Raw genomic sequence first — 11,179 nt, 5'->3', positions numbered from 1 at the left:
CAGACTGTGTCACGGGTGGAGGCGGACGGGTGGGTGGATGGGCAGGTGCGCACAGTCTGAGGCTAGAGAATCCCAGCAGCCCTGGGAATTTACCAAAGGCTCTTTCTCTCTGCTCTGGTGGCTGCTACTGCTGAAGTGGGGGGGGGGGGGGGGCGGGGGGAACGACACTCCATCCCAGCACATGAGAGGCTCAGCCTCCAATCGCTCTTCAGGCAGGATTGGAACAAGATGTCACTTCTGTGCTCCACAGCACACAGCATCTCCACTGCCTCTGTGCTTCTAGCCCAGAGGACTCCCCAGGGGGCAGCCATGCTGTCCACACCCTCCCCTCCCAGAGCTGGGCTACCTCCCCTCCCCAGGAGCCTTCCCCAGGCACCCGCTGCACCTGTCGCCCTCACCGAGGCTGCAGTTAAACACACTTGGGGGCTTTTATCGTGACCTTCTCCAGTGTTATGATAAATAATTGAAACTAAACCACATGTGTCAAAATAAACGACCCTCTTGCAGAGGGGAATGAATCTCTACAGCCTGAGCTATCTTTCTCTTGAGATGCCATAAAATGAGGGACATTCATTGAGGAGCAGACCTGGCATCCAGACTTCGAAAGACAGGAGTGCCTGAGGACTCCTGCCAGGGAGGTGGCTGAAAGTGCATCTTGGGGCGGGGGGGGGGGGGGTGGCCCCCTCATCTTGTGGCTTCATTTATGCTCCAGTTCAAAGGTCAGGTTCAGATAATGTCCCTGGTCATGGCTGTCTCCTGTTCTTTCTCCCATGGGTACCAAGCCTGAGCTCAGCACTCTCCAGGCCATCAGGGCTCCAAGGTGGCTGGCTGGCACTTCTGCACAACCCCAGAGCCATGGCGATTCTGCCCAGGAGCATGGCCACATTTGTCTGAGCAGATGGCGCTGTGAGCTGTTCCTGTATGTGACTCCAGTTCTGAGCATGGCTGGGGAAGGGGAGACAGTTGGGGCCACAGCTCTACCACATGCCTGGAGCAGCCTTTACCAGCCTCTGCTGGGATCCCTGAAGGTAGAGCGCCCATCTGAACCAAGGGATGATCTTGGCCTGGCAGCATGGGCCAGGCTGCCTCCAGCAGGCTGCACGCATATCATTACGCCGTGATTTACATTTCCAGCCTCGCCAGGTGCTCCCGCCCACGTCAAGTACATGCACCGATTTTTTATGCAAGATTGAACAACTTAACGGCCTGAACAAGTCTGATGACAAGACTTTAATTGCTATTTTTCTCCCTCCATCCCTCAAGAGAGCTATATGCAGACATTTAGAGAGGTATTTCATAAAACAGAAAAGAAAGCAATTCAGAAAGTTCCTTGTAAATTTGCCTCCTGAGCCCTGTGGTGCAAGACTCGGTGACTTTGATCAGCTTGGCTCCAGGGGTCTTACAGTGTGCCTCCTTTGGGGGTGCATGGGGATGGGAAGCCTTTGGCCTCTAGCTGGCCAGTGCCCGGCAGGGAGTCCTGATGGGGGGAGGGGAGGGGGAATCTGAAACCCCCGATTCCAATCCAATGGCTGTCTCCACATAACTGAGGGTACCTGCCTCATGGCTCAGGGGCTCCCATCCCTGGTTCTCTATATAAATACACTCCACTCACTAATTTGTTCATGTCCACATCAAATGCCTACACGGTGAGCACTGGATGCAGGTCTGGGCTATCTCCGGAACAGGCAGTGGGTGGAGGGATAGGGAGTAGATAAGAAACCAGCCTGAGGCAGATGTGTGCGATATAGTCCACTTGGTCTCAGGATGAATTTGGGGCAGGGTACAGTGAGCAGGAGCAGCAGAGAGGGCTAGAGATTGAGGCCAGGTCCCCATAAGCTGCTGCACATCACCCACGGGCTGTGGGTATCCATTCATATGTGTATGCTGGGGACAGTGCGATCAATACCATCGATACTTGACTGCCGTGAGGACGATGCCAGCGCTGTCTGTGGAAGCACGTTTTGTCTGGAAAATGCATAAATCCTTGGGTGGGGGATGGAAAAGGGAGGGAGAATACCAATGATCATAATTTGTTAGCCAAGGATCCCACCTCACCTTTAGTACAAGGCATGATAAACACCTCGAGAACACAGGAAATGTATTCAGGAGACCAAATGGAAATCAATCTCTCTTTTCACAAATCTGCAGCCTCTGGTAATTCGAAGAAGCTGTCTGGGCTGTGTTTGTTGCTCATTCACAATGTGTTCAAAGGACTCTTTAAGGTTAGAATTTTCCTTTTAAGAAATTGCTCAGGGCAGCGAGCTCTCTTGAAGCGCTCCCGGCTGACACCTCTCATTAGCAGCCTCTGCAGGGCTGAGGGCCACTTGGGCTGAGAGCCAGGTCTCAGCTGATCTTTGTCCTGTACAGAGGGTGGGATAGAAGGGAGCTGGTGGCAGAACAGAGAAAAGCTGGGAGAACACAGCTGGCCAGGGCCTTGTAGAAAAGGACTCCCCCGGGACACAGCAAAACTTTCTACTGGAGATGTTTGTACCCACAGGGAAAGCGAGTCTGGGGCAGGCCAGGGTCCTGTCACTGTAATCTGAGCCTCCTTCCCTCAAGGTGAGGGACCTTAGCGCCCCCTCCTACCTCCCAAGTGTGGGCTAAGTTAGGAGTCTGTTCACTGAGCATTTGTGTGTTTGCCCTGCGGGTGTCTCTTATCTAGTACCCATCTTGTGACCAGGCTGGTGCTGTCCCCAAGAAGTGAGCCAAGGATCAGAACATCCAGTAATGTAAGAGAGATGATGGGAACCAGACTCAGCCCAGACATCTGGGCTCACAGACACATAGGCACATATACAAATAATATACACAAATGTGCTCACATACATACAAGCACACATACTCACCAAGCAGGTGTGCATATGTGTGGCATACATATTTATAAATGCCCAGGCACACTTAGGTGCATATGTACATCCATGCTTACACATGCGCTTACCCCCCCCACATGTGTGTACACCAGGGACAGACTAGGCCAGGCTAATGCACAGAGTGAGAGGGAGGTAAAGGAATGATCCAGAGGTTCAAGTCTGAGGTCAGGGTCAGTGAGGCTCCTTGTTAGTCCCAGTCACAGGCTCCAGAGCCCTGCTGCTGAAGGTTAGGCTGCATGGTGGGGTGGGGGTGGGGGTTCTCTTCACAGCTGCAGCACACACACACACACACACACACACACACACACACACACACACACACACACAGCCCTTAGCTCCTCCTGGTTGTTTTCTGGGACAGGCTCTGACACCCAGTGTGAGGGGAGAGGCTGGGCCAAACTGTCATGAAAGGCCTTTGGTGTGGAGGGACGGGAGGATCCCAGCTCAGCAAAGGAAATACTGAAATTAAACCCTTTCCCAGGGTTGGGGAACTTCCGTCCTAATTAAATAGAGGGGACTCCTGGGCCTGCTGTCAGAGCCGGGCTGCTCTGGGAGGGAGGAAGCAGATGCTGTCCTTGGAAGGGGAGAGGGAAGGGGCGGTGGGCGGCTGTCCCGCTTTGATGCTGATTCCAGGCACACACACTCATCACGTCTAATTAAGGCCGAGCTTGTGCCTCCTGTCCTGAGGCACAAATCCATATTCAAGTGCTGGGTGGGGACCACAGGCAGGCCTATGTGGGCAGCTGTGAAGAGAACACCCCCCCCCCCCCCACACACACACACACACACACACACCATGTATGCCTCTCCTGTGCCTGGCCACCAGCTTCAACATTTGTCATTGTTCTCTCTCAGCCCTCCTGGGGCCCAGGGGCAGAAGAGCCCCATGCAGAGCCCTGGGGACAAGAATCTAAGAGGCCTTTGGAGCCAAGTCCAGAGGAAGGTGGAGATAAGCAATGTTCTGCAGGAAAATCTTTGATCACAGCATGTGGTAGATAGAAATGAAGCACATACACGGGAAACAGATGCCTGAGCCCTGAACCTGCAAAGGCAGCCTTCAGACCACCTCCAGGAGCCCATAGACCCATCCTAAGAACAAGATGGGGGCCCAGGAGAGAGAGTACAACTCTGTGAACTTCAGAAAAAAGCCATGGTCATCCTGGGCCCATGGCCCTCCGCTTCTCATCCACTGCTGGACTCCGAGAACCAGGGAGCCCAACACTGCAGAGGATCGTTCCCACACTCCCTACACCGAGACTGCCTCCAACCCTGGCAGCCTTTACCCATCTAGTCACGTGTACTCAGGGGCACAATTGGACAGTAAGGCTAAGCCCAGGCCTGCTCCACAGTGTGGCACTGAGGGCAAGACCCAGGGTCCCTTACAAGTATTGCTTGTTCTGGGATAATGAGAGAGAGAGAGAGAGAGAGAGAGAGAGAGAGAGAGAGAGAGAGAGAGAGAGAGAGAGAGAGAGAGATTATCACCCTATGTAATCTAGTCTGGTCTCCAAATCCTGATTCTCCTGCTTCAGCCTCATGAGTGTTGGGGTTTTAGGCTTATGCTCCTACACCTGGCCCAACTTACAGACTTATATAGTCAGAAGCCCGGAGCCGATTGTCTATTGAAACCCCTGACAAAGCACACAGGGGCTGGACAGAGGTGAACCACAGAAGGCGGAGCCAGAGCTTCTCAATGCATACAAGGGAAGAAAGGTTCTGGGAAAATGCCAACTTCTTAAAATACCCCTATGCAGAGCAAAAAACACTGTCTTTTTGGTTTTGTTTTTGTTGATTGGTTTGATTTGACCTCAACTTTCCATGCAGCTAAAGATGCCCTTGGCTTCCGATTCTCCTGCCTCCATCCCGAGTTCGAGGACTACAGGCGTGTACCTCCACACCAGGCTCAGCAACAGTGAAAGTGAGGGGTACATTCCAAGTCATCACATACTCACATGAAAATGGTCATGTGTTAAATGTTCTATAAGCACATTGATATACAATAATGAACAGTCTCTTTTTAGAAATTAAAAGGAGAGAGTAAAAGAAGAAATGAAAGAGAAAGGAACTTCCTGAGGAAAGAAAGAGGTTTTCACCAGTAAATGCTGAGGAGGTGAAATACCCTAAGTAGGAAAGTGCAGCTTCAGTCTCAGGAGTGGAGAGCAGTGGCCACACAGAATGCTGGCCTTGGTGCCATACACCACAAGACACTGAGGCAGGGGGATCAAAAGCCCCAGGCCGGCCTGGGCTGCACAGTGAGACCGTCTCCAAACAGGCAAACCTGCTATAACCCGGTGTCATTCATCAATGTAGGTCATTTTTAGCCACGTTTAGTTTTAAGAGACTAGGTATGACTTGGCTGTGTTTCGGGGTGCACTGTGCCGCTCTTGGTGGCAGCTCAGGTCTCCATGTCACCCCTGGCTGCACTGGGCTGTGTGGAACCAGCTGGGATGAGTGTCAAAATCTGCACATGCCATCTTGGATTGCCTCTCTTCTAGCCTGCCTCCCTCCCTCCCTCCCTCCCTCCCTCCCTCCCTCCCTCCCTCCTTCTCTTCCTTCCATTGGTAGCCAAGGGGCCTTAAGCTCTGCTCTCATTTCCAAGCCGGGAAGACGGCATGTTTTTCACTGGCCTTGGGTGCATGCCACCCTGCTTGGTGCCCCCGGGAACCACCCCTGTGCTGTCCTCCAGTGTTGGGCTTCTGGCCAGGGCCACAGTGAGTGCTGTCCTGCCTCTGCTCTCAGTCGTGGGAAGGTTTGTCTGACAAGAGTTTACTTGGCTGCTACACGGATCCAAATTCTGAGGTTTGTTCTCACGGTTGGTAGCGGTGGCTTGTGGCGGTCTTTATTCTGGGGCTAGTGTATCCTCCACCAAGGCCGTGGCTCTTCCAATTGATTGCCCACAGTGTGCCTGGGGTGTTGGCAGGCACTGCATTGTGTCCCTCCAAAGTTAATTTGCTGAAGCCCTGACTCTCATGTGACAATCTGGAGATGGGGTCTCTGGGGTCAACTGAAGTCACAAGTGACACTCTAATTTGATGAGACTCCCTCCCCTCTCCGACTTCCCCTCTCCCTTCCTGTCTTTCTCTCCCCGGCTCATTCTTTCCTCATTCTCTCCTCTCCCACCCCACCCCCGTCTGTCCCCTCCCCGCCTACTTCTCCCACCCCTTATCACAAAAGGCACAGTGAGAAGACAGCCAACTGCAAGCCAGAAAGTGGACCCCCACCAGAGCCTGGGCATGCTTCCAGCCCCCACACTGCAGGAACCAATCTCTACTGTGTGAGCTGCACAGCCTGGCCCTAAGGACTGGTCATGGATACTGTGCTGCCGAATGCTGCCATTTTAGCTGAACCTTAGATGTCCCAGCACCACGCCTGTTCTAGAAGTGTCCAACTTCTCACTTCCTTTTTGCCCTCTGTATGACCCCATGGAGTTCCACCCCATGCCCTTACGAGTTAATCAGCACAGATGCCCGGGGACCCTGTATGGGCATCAGGAGTTGCTCCCAATTCTCTTCTTGGTGTCTTAACTCTAAATTGTGGCCATCTTACTTCCTCTCCCAACCAGGCTTCTCCATCCCAGATAGTGCCTCCAATGGAAGGTGGGACATTACAGGGCTTGTCTCCTTGCCTCCCTCTGTCAGGAATCACAGCCCCGGACCTGCTGTCCACCTTCCAAAAGAAATGGCTCATGCCTTCCACTGAGGTGTGTGTCTGTTCAGAACAAAGGAAAATCCTCACTGGTTCTCTAATGATCAAGACAACTGTCAAGGCCACCTGTAGTGGCACATGCCTGTAATCGTAGCATTATGGGTGTTGAAGCGGGTGGGTTGCAAGTTCAAGACCAGCCTGGGCAGGTTAGTGAGCTCCTGTCTTAAGACTGTAAAAAGTAACAGTGAAGAAGAGAAGTGAGGTGGTACTTCAGTGGCAGAGCACGTGCCTGGCATGCTCATGGCGCTGGGTCCAATCTCCACCCCTGAAAAGAGAAACAAAAACTCCAGCTGCTTCATTTATGCTCACAAGCACGTCAACTGAATTTCACATTGTGGTGCAACATGCCTCACAGATGTGCACCCCGGAAGCAGGGGTGACTTTACACGGACGAGAACACCTGTAGCCAGAGCCGAGGGCAAACGTGAGCGTCTCCAGCACCCCAGAAGCCCCAAGTCACACCCCCAGAGATGGACCAACTGTTCCTGGCTCTGGCTGCTCTGTATCAGAGCATACGGGGCAGTATGTCCTTTACCTCTGGCTTCTTTGGGTCATGCTGTGCTTTTCAGCGGCCACTGAATGCTGCACACCACAGTGGGCAGCTTGCTTGTGGTGTAAGGACAGCCAGAGGTGTGTGCAGCCACAGTGCACAGTATTATATACTCTAGTCCCTGAGTATTGCTGGCTTGCAACTATTGACGACAGCTCTAACATTTGAACAAGTGTCTTGGACACAAAATCTGTGGCTCTGTGAGGAGACCTAACCATGGGAGCTCAGCTTGACCAAACATTGCCCCACAGCACAGTGAAGTGACAGGGGGTACTCTCAGGTCCCCGCTGGCAGGTTACATTTTCTCCCACTTTCCTGTGGCCACTCACCGCAAAGGTCAGGTCACATTGTGGTCACAGCGCAGGTACTCCTGATGACCACCAACGTTAACCTTTCTCTCTTGACTCGTGTGGGCCCTTGTACGCCTCATTTTCTGAAGTGCCAACTCTAATATTTTTGTCTGTTTTTCTGTTGACTTGTTCTAGAAACTGTGTGTTGGGGTTTTCATTCTAAGAGCATGTCTGGGGTCCGGTAGGTGCATCGTGAGCCCAACCTCTCTGTTTGTGTTTTGGCTGAACTGTGCCTCCGAGCTAACATCCAGGTGATCAGTGCTCCTGTGTGGACACTGCTGCATCCCATCCAGCTCCCCCCGCGCTCACACTTCACGTCTCCACTCAGGATGATTCTGAGCTATGGCCCTGCATAGCATGTTCTTCCCATCCTTTGTTTCAGCCCCATCTTGACAGGCAGGCCTTTCCTCCGCTGCCTACATCATTGATAAAGAGTATCAGACAATGCAGGACTGATGTCAGTCCCCTGTGGCGCTGCAGACCTCCCCGCAGGGTTACACGGGGCCATTAGCTAACGCCTTTGTCTATAATTATATACAACAGGCAACATTCACTTAGCAGATCATCTGGGATGCGCTTCCCATTTCATCCTCGGGAACCACTCCGCAGACTCTGCAAACGCCTGCCTGCTGAAGTCACTGCAATCACAGGTCCCTCGTCTGTGGGCTAAGGACCATGGCAAGGAAAGACAATGAGGTTAGTCTCACAGGATCAGCTCGCAGAAGCCAGCATAGTCGGGAGGGGAGCGGAGGCCTGGGGGGCTTGCCAGAGCTCTCAACACGTGTAGTCTCTACTCTGGGGTGATATGTGCGCTAAGAGCTGATATTTTAGGAAATCGGCAGGGGCCCTTCAAACCAGAGCAGATTTCCCTGACTGAGCTGAGGCGGGTTGCCTAGCAACCAGCTCTCATTACGTCATCGCCAGACAGATTCTGGGTACCTGGTGCCCAGAAGTATGAGGGGGTGGGGCAGAGGGAAGGCTATACAAGTAGAGAGGACAAGAGGGCCACTACTGACTGGCCCAAGAAGGCGTGGGAGGCTTCCTGGAGGAGGTGATACTTGGTCTGCACGCTGGGCTTAGTACTAGAGTCGGTGCGGACAGTATTTGGGGCTTGGGATGAGACCTGGTGTATCACCTGACAGAAGCAAGCTACGGAAGGAAGTGTTTGTTTTCACTCATATGTGGGGGGTGCAGTCCATCACTGTGGGGAAGGCATGGGCAGCCAGAGCATGAGAGAGCTGATCACAGGTGTCTGCAGCCGCGAAGCAGAGAGAGAGATGAACACTGGTGCCCTGCTCACTTTCTCCATTTTGTTAGGTCTAGGATCCCAGCCTGTGGGGTGGTGCTGTGAGCTTCAGCGTGGGTCTCCCTCCTCGGATACGTCTCTCCGGAAACACCCTCAGAGCACGTATCTCCTAGGCAATTCCAAGTCCCGTCAAGTCGATGATGAAGATGAACCACGTCCCCTGGGTTCTCCTTTGAGGTGTCCCGGAGACACAGGGACTCCTACCCAGCAGGATGTTGACACCTGCAGGGGTCTGGCCCTTAAGCCACAGCCTGGAGGTCCCCAGAGCTTCTGAGCTGGTGTGAAATCAGATAGCAGTCACAGGGCCCTCAGCTCTGGAGTCCCAGCTGCTATAGCTGGTTCTAGGGTGTCTAGGAGGGCTCTGTGCACATGACAGCCCGGGATCCACGTATCCTTTGCAACCTTCACATAATGGCACACAGAGAGGGGCCTCTCCCTCCTCCATCTGGTATCTCACAAGTCTCCAACTCTGCCCCATCAGGCCACCCCAGGGTAAGTGTACAGGGCCCAGCCCTCGGAGGCCAGGGTCCCATCATGGCTCTGGGGTCACCATTTTGACTTTGCTTCGCAGTGTTCAAGCATAGGCACCATTGTTTTGCCCAGGGTCTGCCACAGGGGAGGCTCAGCTCATGGCTGCCCTACAGTGCACCCTCTGTCCTGCAGTTTCTGGCCCCACAGGGTTCCTCTGACCCCTGTGTCCATGTCTAGGACCATTGTTGTCTAGCCTTGACTGCCTCACGCCTCTGACTCTAGACGCCCCTAGGGGACACTGGCCACACAGGCCTGTAACCAGCAAACCCTCCCAGGCAGCCTAAGCCAAGTCCATATGCTCTCTCTGGCCCACTGCATACCCTGGAAAGCAATTTCTTCTCTACCAGTCAAGGTCCTCCCCATATCAGGTATGAGGCCCCCGAGTCACTGTCCCCAAAGGTGTCTACATCCTACTTAGCCTGTGTGTCTGGAGTCTGAGGTAGCAACAGAAAGGTATGGCTATGTGAGGACCCTGAAGTAGGGGTGGCCCTAGATGTGATCCCAGTGTCCCAGGAAGAGGGACACAGGAGGACCAGAGTCCAGTGGACACCAGCAGAAGCTGTCAGAGGACAGACCTGTGCAGCAGGCTTTGAAAATGGGGACGATGCCAGGCCCCAGAGCACAGGCACCTCTAGGAGCTGAAAGGACCAGGTGGGACTATCTGGTCCTGGTCAGGGGCACCACCTTGGAGACTTTTGATATGGGGTGATTTTAAGTTGGGATGAGTTATTTTACAGCAGGAATTTCACAAGCCACTCAGCTGTTCCACGTGCAGTGTCCCTCAGCCCCTCAGCTAGCTGGGACCTCTTCCATACTGACCTCCATGGGACCCTCTTGGGCCGATGAACATTTTGTCTTGGAGACATCTATCTGGTAGCTCCTTGGGGAAGCAGTGTGTCTGCCTGGGAGTACAGGAGACACCCATACACAAGCAGCAGCGGGGTTGAGAAGCTAAGACAGGGCTGACTGAGAGGTAGACACCAGGAGGGGGGGGGACACACTCCATGGCCCCGCCCACCCTTGCCCATGGCCCCGCCCACCCTTGTCCCATGCCTACAGAGGAAGTCCTGCCCACAGGCAGGGCCCTTGAGTACTTCCCCATGCCCGTGTTCCAGGGAGGGGCCAGACCCGCGTGTGGCTTCACTGTCTTACGCTGCTGCTTCCACAGGGAAGCCTTAATTGACGCAGCAAAACAAACATTTGCTTTGGTGATCCACGCTGAGTTAGATACATGGCATTATTTTAATTAAGCCTTGTGACTGATGAATCTCAATAAAGCAGCTGTTCTGGAGTATTCAGGTATATAAATAAAAATAACATCAGGCGGGTGGCTGGGTGCAGGCTCTGCATGGGCTGTGTCATGGGGGGGGAGTCAATGTGGGCTGCTGGGAGCAGAGCAGAACACTTGGGGACGTGCTGACCTTGGGAAGGGCCACCCAGCACTCTGGAGAAAGGACTCCTGCCAGGTTGGGCCTGGAGGGGGACCAGGAGCACTTGGCAAGTCTAGACCTTGGGAGGTCATGGAGGAAAGGCTGCCACGGCTCCCCTGGGAGGAGAAGGGGTGAGTGTCCTTATGGTCCTGACTCCACATGCTCTTTGGCCATCATTGGGAGAACACAAAGATCTTTCACAGAAACCCTCCCCACTTCAGCTAGAGCTTAGGACCCCCACAGTCCTGAAACCGCCTGCTCCACCAGGCAGAGTCTTGGGAAACCAGGATGAGAGGAGGAGATTATGGGAGATGGCTGCAGGGATCCTCAGCTCATCCACACATCCACAGGGTTCCCCTCTTCTGGAAGAGCCTACCCAATGGGGTGGGGATCAGGGCCTGGATATCTTCCATTTCAGTCCACTTGTGAGATCCCTAGTA

The 11,179-nt window shown here is 53.6% G+C and overlaps 1 long non-coding RNA gene across 1 annotated transcript; it reads left to right on the top strand.

Moving 5' to 3' along the window:
- The first annotated feature begins 7,939 nt into the window (after positions 1-7,939).
- Positions 7,940-10,600, top strand: LOC128110541 (uncharacterized). Its single transcript, XR_008218244.1, has 2 exons — positions 7,940-8,168; positions 8,790-10,600. It is a non-coding gene; the product is annotated as an uncharacterized LOC128110541 (long non-coding RNA).
- Positions 10,601-11,179: the final 579 nt, after the last annotated feature.

Source organism: Peromyscus californicus, unplaced genomic scaffold, assembly GCF_007827085.1.
Source record: "Peromyscus californicus insignis strain IS unplaced genomic scaffold, ASM782708v3 Scaffold_15__1_contigs__length_86483966, whole genome shotgun sequence".
In the NCBI taxonomy this organism is placed as follows: Eukaryota; Metazoa; Chordata; class Mammalia; order Rodentia; family Cricetidae; genus Peromyscus; species Peromyscus californicus.
The sequence above is the reverse complement of the archived record's forward strand: the minus strand, read 5'-3'. Positions and strand labels throughout refer to the sequence as shown.